This window comes from Thalassophryne amazonica, chromosome 16 (assembly GCF_902500255.1).
Source record: "Thalassophryne amazonica chromosome 16, fThaAma1.1, whole genome shotgun sequence".
NCBI lineage: Eukaryota > Metazoa > Chordata > Actinopteri > Batrachoidiformes > Batrachoididae > Thalassophryne > Thalassophryne amazonica.
In genome coordinates this window covers 56,499,316-56,512,610 of record NC_047118.1, presented here as the reverse complement: position 1 = coordinate 56,512,610, position 13,295 = coordinate 56,499,316, and the positions used below count along the sequence as shown (strand labels likewise).

Here is a 13,295-nt window from a genome sequence, read left to right as displayed (position 1 = left end):
TCAAAAGATCATAATGCGAATGCAGACAAATGTTAAAATGTAGCATGCCAACACTGATGGTGATGTGAGCTCTGCAGCTGCAATATTTGTCTTTGATACTTTTTTCTTTTCTTTTATGTGCCTTTTTTGTAGGTTGTTTCATGTTTTTATATTTCTGTATTTTTAAAAAACCAAGGGTTTTCTACTGGCTTGTTTTTGTTGATATTTCCAAATCTAATTATCTTTTCTGTGTTTTTCCTCAACTAGATATGGTTTTCTATGGTTTAATAATACTACTGTGACTTATTTATCTGTCCTTGCACAAACCAATTATAATTTAAAAAAAAAGAAGTAAAAAACAAAAACGTAGCATGCCAAACAGGTTTTGCTTTGTCTGAGGTTCATTATGTAAAAAGTCTAATTCATCTCTAATTAATGAAAAATTTTATGCTTGAAGACCATAGAGTTGTGCCCAGACGTTTACGTACATTCACTCTGGGCATGAATATCATGGTAATTTTGGGTTTTAAACGATATCCTTGAACTGTTCTTTTGCCAGGGTGGAATGAGTGTACAGCATACATCATTAACTTTAAAAACAAGAATATGTGCTCAAGTTTGAATATATTTTGGGTCTTCTCTAATCTACACATGATCAAAATTATACATACAGGCTTACATGTATGCATACATTCATTTCAATCTTTTAATAAGTGGTGTTGACGGTTCTACAATGTCTTTCAATGTGCCAAGGCCTATTAACTTCTCTTTAATGATCATGATTGACTACAACTGGTAGTTTCTCTTTGCCAGCATAAAAAGCATGTATTTGACAGCACCCATTGGACTGACCAATACTCAGAAAAGTGGGAAAGTCAAAGGAACTTAGTGAAGATCTACAAAGGAGAATTGTAGATTTACACAAGTTGAGAAGGTCTCTTGGGGCCATTTCTAAGCAAATGCAGATTCCAAGATCATCATTTCAAAACGTTGTAAGTACAAGTTTGTTGGATGTGTCATCACTTTGCTAAAGTGTGGAACAAGACCCAAACTGTCACCCTCAGATCAGAGGGAATGGGTTAGGATGTTCAGGAACAACCAAGGAACCACGAGGCTCAATAATGCGATGAAGAGGAAACTGATGGAACATCAGCATGACTGTTAACAGTGAAGCAAGTTTCATATCAGTATGGATTGAGAGGGTGCTGAGCATGAAAGAACCACCTCCTCCAAAACTGACACCTTCAAACTGGACTGCAATTTGTAGCTGACCACATGGGCAAGCCAAATGCGTTCTTGAGAAAAAGGTTTGCGGTCAGACGAGACAAAGACTGAGCTATTTGGCCACAAGGAAAAAAGGTATGTTTGGAGGAGTAAAGGTGAGGCTTTGAAACCAAAGAACACTGTACCATCTGTCAAGCTGGGCAGTGGTAGCATCATGGTTGGAGTCTTTTGCTGCCAGTGGTACTGGTGCATTTCAAAAAGTGGATGGAATAATGAAGAAGGAAGACTACCTCTAAATTTTTCAACATCGCCACAAATCAACAACTAGACTGTTGTGTTGACTGCTTCATCAGCCATGCCATCAAAGATGACACTTGTAACTTTCAATTTTCAATTTATTTTCATTTATATAGCGCCAAATCACAACAAAGTTGCCTCAAAGCGCTTCACAAAGGTAAGGTCTAACCTTACCAACCCCCAGAGCAACAGTGGTAAGGAAAAACTCCCTCTGAGGAAGAAACCTCAAGCAGACCAGACTCAAAGGGGTGACCCTCTGCTTGGGCCATGCTACAAACATAATTCACAGAACAATTCACAGAACAATTCATGGACAAATATACAAGAAATGCTATTGGTGCACAGGACAGGAGGATCGCCATCACAAATACAACTTCCATCTCTGGATGGAGCTGCACCTTAAACAGAGAGAAAAAACAGAATCAGGCGTCAGAAAGAAAAAATACTGTATAATTTGCCAGCATTAAACAACATGAAAAACAGAGAAATACTAGGTGATTGCTGGCCACTTGCCCTAAACTTCACTAAAAGACCCAGAATTTAGGTAAAGTTGAGGCCGCAGCCTGCTCCAATTACTAATAAATGAATTAAAAGAGTAAAAAGTGTAAAACAAAACTGTACCAGTATGCTAGCCATAAGAAAGGGAAAATAAGTGCGTCTTAACTCTGGACTTGAAAATCTCCACAGAATCTGACTGTTTTATTGACGCAGGGAGATCATTCCACAAAACAGGGGCACGATAAGAGAAAGCTCTGTGACCCGCAGACTTCTTATTCACCTTAAGGACAAAGAATTTCTGCACCCTGAGAACGTAAACGGGCCGGTACGTAAGGATTAATTAGGTCAGCTAGGTGGGAAGGTGCCAGTCCATGAATAATTTTATAGGTTAGTAGCAGAACCTTAAAATCTGATCTCACTGGGACAGGAAGCCAGTGAAGAGACGCCAAAATGGTTGTAATGTGTTGTACTTTCTGCTTCGTGTCAAAAGTCTGGCTGCAGCATTTTGAACCAATTGGAGACCCCTAATACTAGACTGCGGTAAACCAGAAAATAGAACATTGCAGTAGTCCAATCTAGAAGAGATAAATGCATGGATCAGGGTCTCAGCATCAGCCATAGAAGGATGGGACGAATCTTCGCTATATTTCGCAGGTGGAAGAAAGCAGTCCTAGCAATATTTCTAATGTGGAGGCCAAAGGACAACGAAGGATCAAAAATTACCCCAAGGGTCCTCACTTTGTCAGTGTGATGTATGACACATGAGCCGAAGCTGAGCATTAACTGGTCAAATTGATGCCGATGTCTCACTGGACCAAGAACCATCATTTCAGTCTTATCAGAGTTTAAAAGTAGGAAGTTTCTAGATATCCAACTTCTCACTGCTGCAAGGCAATCTTCTAAGGATGTTATGTGAACGAGATTACCAGCAGTTATCGGCATGTATAACCAAGTATCATCTGCATAGCAGTGAAAGGTAAACCCAAAATGCCGCAATATGTGCCCAAGGGGTGCTATATAAAGGGAGAAAAGCAGGGGCCTAAGACAGACCCCGGTGGAACCCCAAATTTCATGTCACTAAGGTTAGAGGTAGTGTTACTGTACAAAACACAGAATGACTGGTCAAGTATGACGTCAGCCATGCAAGGACACTCCCAGTAATCCCAAAATGATTTTCCAGCCTATCAAGTAGAATATGATGATCCACTGTATCAAATGCAGCACTGAGATCTAACAGCAACAAACCGTAGTGGTGTCAGAATCCATTGTAAGTAGAAGATCATTCACCACTTTAGTGAGAGCCGTCTCTGTGGAATAATATGTTCTAAAAGCAGACTGCAGTGGCTCAAAGAGATTATTCTCAGTAAGATAGTCTACGAGCTGCCGTGACACCACTTTTTCCAGAATTTTAGAGAAAAATGATAGATTTGATAACGGCCGATAGTTTTTCAATACACTAGCATCAAGATTTGGTTTCTTAAGTAATGGTTTAATCACTGCAGATTTGAAACATTTAGGAACAGATCCAGAAGTTAAAGAAAGATTAATAATAATAACTTTATTCTTCATCTGGTATAGTCACCGGGACATATTCACTTCAGTGGCAATAGGTAACGACAAAGAATAGAAACTTCAACAGTTCAGCGTTTATGTCAAAGGTTGCATGATATGATACATGATATTATTCCTAAGTCCTTCATGTTGAACTTACATTTCATAGCACTTTTGAATCTGTTTAATCTGGTCAATATTGCTTGCTGCTATAATCAGGTCATCTACCCATATGATGACGATGATAGTGTTGTTTTCTGTCTGGTGTCTGTACACACAGTGATCAGGTGGGCTTCTTTTTCTAGATTATCATTTAAGAGTTTGTACCAATTTCTCCCAGACCTTTTCAAGCCATAAAAAGATTTCTTTAAGTTTATATGGCCATGGATGAAATTGGTCTTTTTATTGTTGTTGTTTTTTTTTTTTTTGTATGTTCTTTTGTGTTATTATGGACCTTGTGTCTGAAATAAAGTTTGATGATGATGATGAATTTATACACTAGTTTTTTTCTCCAGTGTTGGATTCTACTTCAAAACCTTCTGGTTGTTCTAAGAAGATCTCTTCCTGTATTGGGACATGTAAATAACATCCATCTGATGTACGATGAGATCATTTTGGACAACTATCTGCATCACAGCTTGAACAGAGATAATATTTGTTGTCGGAGCAAATGTTTCAAGATGGTTTATTCCCTCCGTCTGGTTGGATCCTTTTGCTACATATCTAGCTTTTCCATTTTCTGCATTTTCTTTAAGGGCATAAACCCACTTTCCTCGTACTATATTTCTGCCTTTCGGTACTGTTGTTAGTTCAAACGTGTCATTTTCTTTGAGTGAGTTGATCTCATCTTCCATGGCGTGTTTCCATCTACATGCTTCTGGTGTTTCCATGGCTTCACTATAGGTCTGTGGAACACCACACACTGCTTTCTAACAGTAGTCAACACTCAGGTGGGTTAGATCACCACCTCGACCGTTTGATGTGTAATCTTCCAATATTTTGGGGCTTTTCTTTCTCTCTTTGGATAGCCTTAACTTTTACCACCTTTTCTGTCCTCACCTGCATTTTCTTGGCATTCTGAAATGCCTCCATCATCTGTTTTTGCACCATTCATATTTTCGTGGCTGACATGACTTTCCGTCTCCTGTGACACATCATTATGGTTTTCACTTTCAGGTTTTCTGTTTCCATTCGCTTGGATATCTAAGTCACATTTATTTGTGTCTGTTGTTCAACACGATTCTTTTTGATCAATTTTACCAGTCTGTGTTTTAATACCTTTCCTGTTTGTGGGTTGTAAACCAGGTAAGCTGGACTGTTTTTTACTGTATGCCACAAATATTCCCTTCTCACATCTGAGATCCAGCGTCCTTTGGTCATTTATATGTGTAGCAGTCTAATCCAAATTCCCACATTTTTGAGAAGTTTGGTTTTCTCTTTATCATGCAGTATGGGGTTTTGGTTCTGTCATTGTAACATCTGTTTCGAATGTGACCTGCATGTTGAACAGCACAAGGCCACAACATTTTTGTTAACCCCTTTTCTATTAACATACATCTTCAATGAGGGTTCTCCACTGTCTTTCTGCTGTCCCATTTTTTGTGTGGGGAATGTGGTGATGATGTCTTATACAGTATACTGTATAAGAACACTATAGTGTTCAGAATAATAGCAGAATAATAGCAGTGCTATGTGACTAAAAAGATTAATCCAGGTTTTGAGTATATTTCTTATTGTTACATGGGAAACAAGGTACCAGTAGATTCAGTAGATTCTCACAAATCCAACAAGACCAAGAATTCATGATATGCACACTGTTAAGGTTATGAAACTGGGCTAGTAGTAAAAAAAGTAGAAAAGGGGGTGTTCAAAATAATAGTAGCATCTGCTGTTGGCGCTACAAACTCAAAACTATTATGTACAAACTGCTTTTTTAGCAATCCTGTGAATCACTAAATGTTGTATAACCACAGTGTTTCATGATTTCTTCACATCTGCGAGGCATTAATTTTGTTCGTTTGGAACCAAGATTTTGCTTGTTTACTAATGTGCTTGGGGTCATTGTCATTGAAACACCCATTTCAAGGGCATGTCCTCTTCAGCATAAGGCAACATGACCTCTTCAAGTATTTTGACATATCCAAACTGATCCATGATACCTGGTATGCGATATATAGGCCCAACACCATAGTAGGAGAAACATGCCCATATCATGATGCTTGCACCACCATGCTTCACTGTCTTCACTGTGACGTTTGGCTCGAATTCAGAGTTTGGGGGTCGTCTCACAAACTGTCTGCGGCCCTTGGACCCAAAAAGAACAATTTTACTCTCATCAGTCCACAAAATATTCCTCCATTTCTCTTTAGGCCAGTTGATGTTCTTTGGCAAATTGTAACAGCTTCTGCACGTCTTTTATTTAACAGAGGGACTTTGCGGGGGATTCTTGCAAATAAATTAGCCTCACACAGGTGTTTCCTAACTGTCACAGCACTTACAGGTAACTCCAGACTGTCTTTGATCATCCTGGAGCTGATCAATGGGTGAGCCATTGCCATTCTGGTTATTTTTCTATCCATTTTAATGGTTGTTTTCCATTTTCTTCCATGCGTCTCTGGTTTTTTGTCCATTTTAATGCATTGGAGATCATTGTAGATGAACAGCCTATAATTTCTTGCACCTGCGTATAAGTTTCCCCTCTCCAGTCAACTTTTTAATCAAACTACGCTGTTTTTCTGAACAATGTCTTGAACAGCCCATTTTCCTCAGACTTTTAAAGAGAAAAGCATGTTCAACAGGTGCTGGCTTCATCCTTACATAGGGGACACCTGATTCACACCTGTTTGTTCCACAAAACTGATGAACTCACTGACTGAATGCCACACTACTATTATTGTGAACACCCCCTTTTCTACTTGTTTTACTAATAGCCCAATTTCATAGCCTTAAGAGTGTGCATATCATGAATGCTTGGTCTTATTGGATTTGTGAGAATCTACTGAATCTACTGGTACCTTGTTTCCCATGTCACAATAAGAAATATACTCAAAACCTGGATTAATCTTTTTAGTCACATTGCACTACTATTATTCTGAACACTACTGTACCTTTATCTGTTAGAGATTGAAAGAACTGCTCATGAACTCAGTTCCATTGTCACATCAACTGCATTTTACATGACCATATGGTGCACTGTCACCTTTCTGTTACTAAAGTTGTCGATTTTGTTTTTGAGGAAATAAACAGACACTGCTCCTGAATAGTCATCTGTGAACCCAACGGCATATTTGCAGGGGTGAACATAACTGGTACTCATCGTGCTCGTGTGTGCTAAAAATCATTGATGCACAGCAGACAGCACACAGAGGGAAACACTTTTCCTACAATCTATCATTGCTTTCCTCCTATGAATGCTTCCCTTGTGTTTTCTATTGCACATCATTTTTTTTAGCACGCACAAGCACCATGAGTACTAGTTATGTGCATGCCTGCACATTTGTGTCCTTTTTGACTAGCTGGATTGAGGGGACCTGCTAAATCAGTATGCACCAGTTCCAGATGTGCCTTAGCTTTAGCATCAGGATTTTCCTTCTGTGCAAACACTACAGTCTATCTTAGCATTACTTGTGATCTTCATACCTTCTACCACATTTGGTAGTATAAGCACATCGCCTAGACTGCAATGCCCCATAATCTTATGCCATGGTTTGACAACACAAGTTAAATTTGCATTATCATGGAACACCGTCGTGTTGACTGTGTCATCACCTCGTGTGTGATTATTTACCGTTTTCAGATAATACAATTTTTTATATTATCAAAAAATTGTCCCGTCTTTTGTTATAAGTTCATTCTGTCCCTTCTTGAAGTCTACTTTGGTGCAGTCAGTTGATCCATCAGCTAGCTCCATGAAGTGTTTCCTTGGGTCAAAGGACTCATCAAATCTGGTGAATTTCTCTTCTCTGTTATGATGTTTGATGTAGCTCCACTATCCACCATCAGTCCTTCTTTGGTGACATTCTTTGGTGACATCTGGTAAAAAAAAATTAGACTATCGTTGAACACAAAGGTTTTCTTATTTGTCATCCCTTTGATTATGCATCATCTTTATTTGTCTTCTTCAAGGTTGGGTAGGATTACTTTGAAAGAATACATGTGGCTTACATGTACGCATGTATATACATACATTTGGATTACTTGTAATCTATTCAATTCAATTCAATTCAATTTTATTTATATAGCGCCAAATCACAACAAACAGTTGCCCCAAGGCGCTTTATATTGTAAGGCAAGGCCATACAATAATTACGTAAAAACCCCAAAGGTCAAAACGACCCCCTGTGAGCAAGCACGTGGCGACAGTGGGAAGGAAAAACTCCCTTTTAACAGGAAGAAACCTCCAGCAGAACCAGGCTCAGGGAGGGGCAGTCTTCTGTTGGGACTGGTTGGGGCTGAGGGAGAGAACCAGGAAAAAGACATGCTGTGGAGGGGAGCAGAGATCAATCACTAATGATTAAATGCAGAGTGGTGCATACAGAGCAAAAAGAGAAAGAAACACTCAGTGCAACAATCTACTTTTGGATTACATTTCAAAGTAATCCTACCCAACCTTGGCTCTTCTTTCTCCTGCATGTCTCTTCACTGTGTGATGAGCTTCTGTGATAGCTGCAGCATTTTGGCACTCTTGTTTGCCGACAGTCTCTTGCAATGTGCTTGCGTTGTCCACATCCGTAACAGGTTACAGATGACATGTCCACTTTTGTGACATTGTCACACTTCAGTTTGTGGTCGAATTTTTCAGTCTCTTCATAGCTGCGTAAATTCCGTTTTAACTCTTCACTGCTCTATGTTGCATGAACTGCAAAGGGCTTGTATGATTCTGGAAGACCCTTCAGAATCACAGCTATTATTAGTCTATCGCCATTTGTTTTCCCTGCATTTCTCAGAAATGTTGCTGCTTTTCCAGCTTGAATGACTGTTGATAGTCTGTCACTGTTTCGTTCTGCCTCATTTTTCAAAGATGTTAGTTTGGTGTACAGGGCAATAATTCTGGGTTTGCTGGCATAGTGATTCTGTAATATTTTCAAGACTCCTCTGCCGTCATCTGCAGCATTTCTCATCACCAACGACAGGCTTTTGTCTTCGATGAATTGAATACCCTCCGCATAGCACTGTGCATTCTTCTCAGGGTCTGGTTAATCGATGGATATTATACGTTATTTTAATCGTAATGTTCTTAGATAGCTGAGGAACTTTACCTCCCAAAGTTTTTAGTTGTGTTCATTGCTGTCGAACACCAGCCGTTGCCATCTTCCTCCTGTGTCATGCCTGGGCCCATAACCTGTTATGTTGACTGCTTCGTCTGCCATATCATTAAAGATGACACTTTGATATATTCACTTGTAATTTTATTCTTGATATCCATTAAAGTCACCGGTGCATCTCCACTTCAGTGGAAATAGGTAACAACAAAAAATAGAAACTGCAACAGTTCAGCGTAGGCATAAAGACTCACATAATGTAAACTCAACATAGAAACTTGCCCAACAACTGGTTGTTCCAGCAGGACAATGATTCCAAACACACATCAAATCTAGTTGTGGGCTGCCTGGGTAAAACAGGCTAACATTAACCTTCTGGAATGGCCTTCGCAAAGCCTCAACTTCAAGTCATTAATGGTGAATACTGTACAATAATTCAAACCTGGCAAAAGCAAAATTCAAGAACATTATTAAAAGCCCAAAACTATCATGACATCCATGTCCATGATGAGTGTATTTAAATGTCCAGCCACACCTGTAAATGACTCACAGCACACAATAGTTTTAAATGGCTAACAAATGTAAAGTGCAGGGATGCTTCTGGCCACACATTTCTGTGCAGCAAGTACTCAGAGCAATAAGTGTACACCAGCCAGATGTGCATTTAGGAGTGCCTCAATATAATGTGATTTGTAGTTTTTACAACCCAGTCTCACGGATTGTCGTGATTCAGCAGCATGAAATATACTAATATGTACGAAATATACTTAATCTACTGGTTCGTCATATTGTCACAAAAAGTGCAAAATTTTCATCATGGCCGCACAAATTTATTCTAATTCATTCCATGATGGCTGCACGTAATTAAAAGTGCACCGGGGGGGGGGGGGGGGGGTTATAGTTAGGGTTGGGGGTAGGAGCAGGGTTAGATGAACGGGGGTTAAAAAGAGATGTTGAATGAAAGAATTTGTCAGTGAAACAGAGATTGACAAAAAGTACAGACACAAGTCACCAACATATATAATCAGCAAGTTTTACCTGTTGTCACCTTCCATTGACTAACTACAAACCATAATCCACCAACTATTTAATCATTATCTCCTTGAAGTGGATTATTTTTTCCCAAGAATGTTTGTTTGTCACAAAGAAAAATTTATGAACAGATGTGTTAGCCTGATCCCATCAGATCTCAGAAGCTAAGCAGTGCTGGATCTGGTTAGTACTTGGATGGGAGACCTCGTCAGAACACCAGCGGCTGTGTGTGTTTCTCCAGGTAAAATTGGTGTTGTGTCAGGAAGGGCATCCGGCATAAAACCTGTGCCAAATACCGTTGGGGATCTGGCTGTATCTGCTGTGGCAACCCTGAACAATACGGGAGTAGCTGAATGGACAACAGCTAAATTAGTTGAAGGGGTGTGGCATAGACCAAAGAAGAATTTGTTAAATTTTTGGAGCCAATCCAAAGACTTTGTAAAAGCAAAAGCTTATATTTCTCAGCCACTTTTTTCCCTGTGCATCTCCAAAGCAGTGATAGCAGAGTATAACCATGTGTATGTGTGTCTGTAGACAAAATCACTCAAAAACAGCTGGATGGATTTCCTTCATACCTGGTGAGAGTATTACATGGATAGGTATCAGAGGTGATTACATTCTGAAGTAGTTTGGTCAAAGGTCAAGGAAAACATCGTCTAAAATTTTTTTTTTGTCTTTTTTTTTTTAATATCTCAGCAAACCAAGACATCTGTGTAGCGCCACAGCCTCGATTCACCCTAATTAAATAAATACGTTAATGCTGTCTCAACAAAAACTTGAGTTTTCAACTGGAGGCAGACTGTGCCTCCACTCTCAGTGAGAAATTCCTAAATCATCTGGAGATCTTCAGATAAGTTTGGAGACATCCCTCGATGGTTCAACCCTGCTTCGCAAAGGAAAAACAAAGCTGTAATTCAGAGTTCTTCAAAGGGGAGCCCTTGCCATTTTATCAGTGAATTTTTGGTCATTATGAATTACATGACATTATAATTGCTTCATGTCAGAATCTGAAATTGCTCAGACCTGAAGAACCCACTTTATGGTCTCAAGACTGCAAGATGATATCCCTTCCTCCATGATAACACGTGGTCATAAACTTTGTCTTGACAAGCAGCTATTTTTTAGGTTTAAAGCAAAGGAAAAGACCTTTCTTTTAAAATAAAAGAATGGTGTCAGTATTTCTTTTTATTCATATAAAAATTTCTAATGTGTTGATTAATCAAACAAAATGCTGTGCATGTATTCCATTTTATTGACCTGTGTCCTTTTTAACTGATGTGTGTTTAAGTGATCTTTTTGCAGTGTCAATATGTTCATGAAGTATTCTGTTTTAACCAAGAGGATGTGTTTAAGTTATGATGACTAATGTGCATCCATTTGAGTGTCTGAGAACAAATAGTATCTCAAATTAATTAATGTGTTTAAATAGTTGAATCATTTGAGTCTGCCCTGTGAACATGTGGTCCGTGAAACTACACACCCTAAATGGGTGGAGTTTGGTGACGTCAGTCCCCTTTGAAAAGTTAGAACAGAGTCTTCTCGGCCTTCAGTCTTCCCCCTTTTTGGCTCTTCTCAGCGCTCTCTGTTGCTCTTCTCTTTTCTTCTATGTAAATGCTTCATTTTATTCTTGGGCCAAGGCCCCATTGTTACGCTAAGCTAAGCTACCACGTGGCATTGATTCATTCTTTACTTTTGACAAACTTAAAGTTTAGCCTGAAGCTTTAAGGTGCATCAAGTCTTTTGAATTTGTAAGAGACCTTCCGAGCTGAGCTTTTCAAATTAAGAGCGAATTTACAGAAAAGGGACTTTTCCTTTTCATTATAATTTTTCAACGCTCTTAAAGTTTTACTTTTTTTCTAAATGCACAAAGACTTTTAATTTGGCTCCAACAAACTTTTGAGAAGCTACTAGAAACCATTTTCAACAAACACTTTCTACCTCTGAGTTCCTGCAAGCTGACAATGGAGCAGATTTCAAACCTGACTTCAAGCAGCTAGCCGTCGGCAAAGCCAGCCGACACAAGCCTTGGGATCGAGACGGGGACACCGCTTGCTTAACCCCTTGACCCAAGTGAGCTCACGCTGCCCAGATCATGAATATCAACGACGGACAGAACTGCCTCTTCAACAGCAGCTAAGTGACCCAGTTCAAGGTTCCATGAAAGAGGGTTGTTGTCAGTCAATACAGGTGGCACTTTTTTAAAAATATATTCATGTTAGTCTAATATTTTCTTTATAATTGGCTTCAAAATTCATCACTAAATTCCAATCAGATTTATTTACTTAAAGTTTAAGCTTTATCTCTCTTTCTTCCAACGTCTCATTAGTAAGAAAATTGTTTCCATGAATGAACTTATTTTAATCACTGTCCATAAAATGCCAGTAAAATGTTCATTTCTTGTATAAATTGTAAATAAATTGTAAATATTTCTTCCGTGGTTCATTCTTGGTCAACCGTATCGTGGAATTCAGACTTCAGATCAGAGACTGATTAAATTAAATTGAGACTGATTAATTCATTTGAGACTGATAAATTAATGAATGTTTAAATTAAAGCACTTATGCTATAAATAAGTGGTGCCCCGAGTAATAATTAAATAATAAGTATTAAACTCTAAATTGTTCATTATTTTGGTGACTCATCAGATGGGCCTAATCCGATCTAATTAAATTTGGGAGTTTAACTACTTATTCACTATAAATTGCTACATTCCTCTGGTTCCCTGGTGTGAGCCAATAGCGTTTTATTCCACAAATAAATGTTACATCTTATTGGTGCTCCGTGTTGAGGCGTATAAATAAATATATTACATGTTTTTGATGCGCCCGTGTGAGCGCGATTCAGTAATAAATTATTTTATTTAATAAATATTCATTACATTTTCTGGTGTCCCATGTGGAGGCTTTATTATTAAAACTGTTACATATCTATTGATGCTCCCGTGTCGAGACATAAAAACATTACATCTGGATCGATGATTTGCACCATTATCAGGATCAGAATGAGCCTACATGTTTACAGACATAAAAGTCTACATCTGCACCCTCCCACTAAACCAGCTGATTCTAATTAGTTCAGCTAATGAGTGAAACTGCGTGTTTTAGGTAGAAGCAATACATGGTTGGGCTTTTATTCACTGAAGCTGGGGTTTTCCCACCTCTGTCTCCATCCTTAATTTCAGGTCCATGCAGGTTTGCACCCTTGTCTGCATGTTGGTTGGTCAACATATTACTCATAAACTTGTGGGCTTTTTTTTTTCCTGAACTCTGGTGGAAGGGCAGGTCATGGAACAAGGAAGAAAATACAAAATTTTGCTGTAGAACCAGATGCAGGGGCAGATGTAAGAATGCTTTTTCCCCACTCTCTTTAGTTCACCAGTATTGTGAGAGGAAGATTCAAGAAAATTTCATTTGAGCATTCTTTAATTTCCCCAAAATATCATGTGACCAGTGA

At 38.8% G+C, this 13,295-nt stretch overlaps 1 protein-coding gene across 1 annotated transcript in view; it reads right to left on the bottom strand.

Moving 5' to 3' along the window:
• aatka (apoptosis-associated tyrosine kinase a) overlaps positions 1-13,295 on the bottom strand; it is a 189,423-nt gene that overhangs the window by 70,708 nt on the left and 105,420 nt on the right. The window lies entirely within an intron of this gene.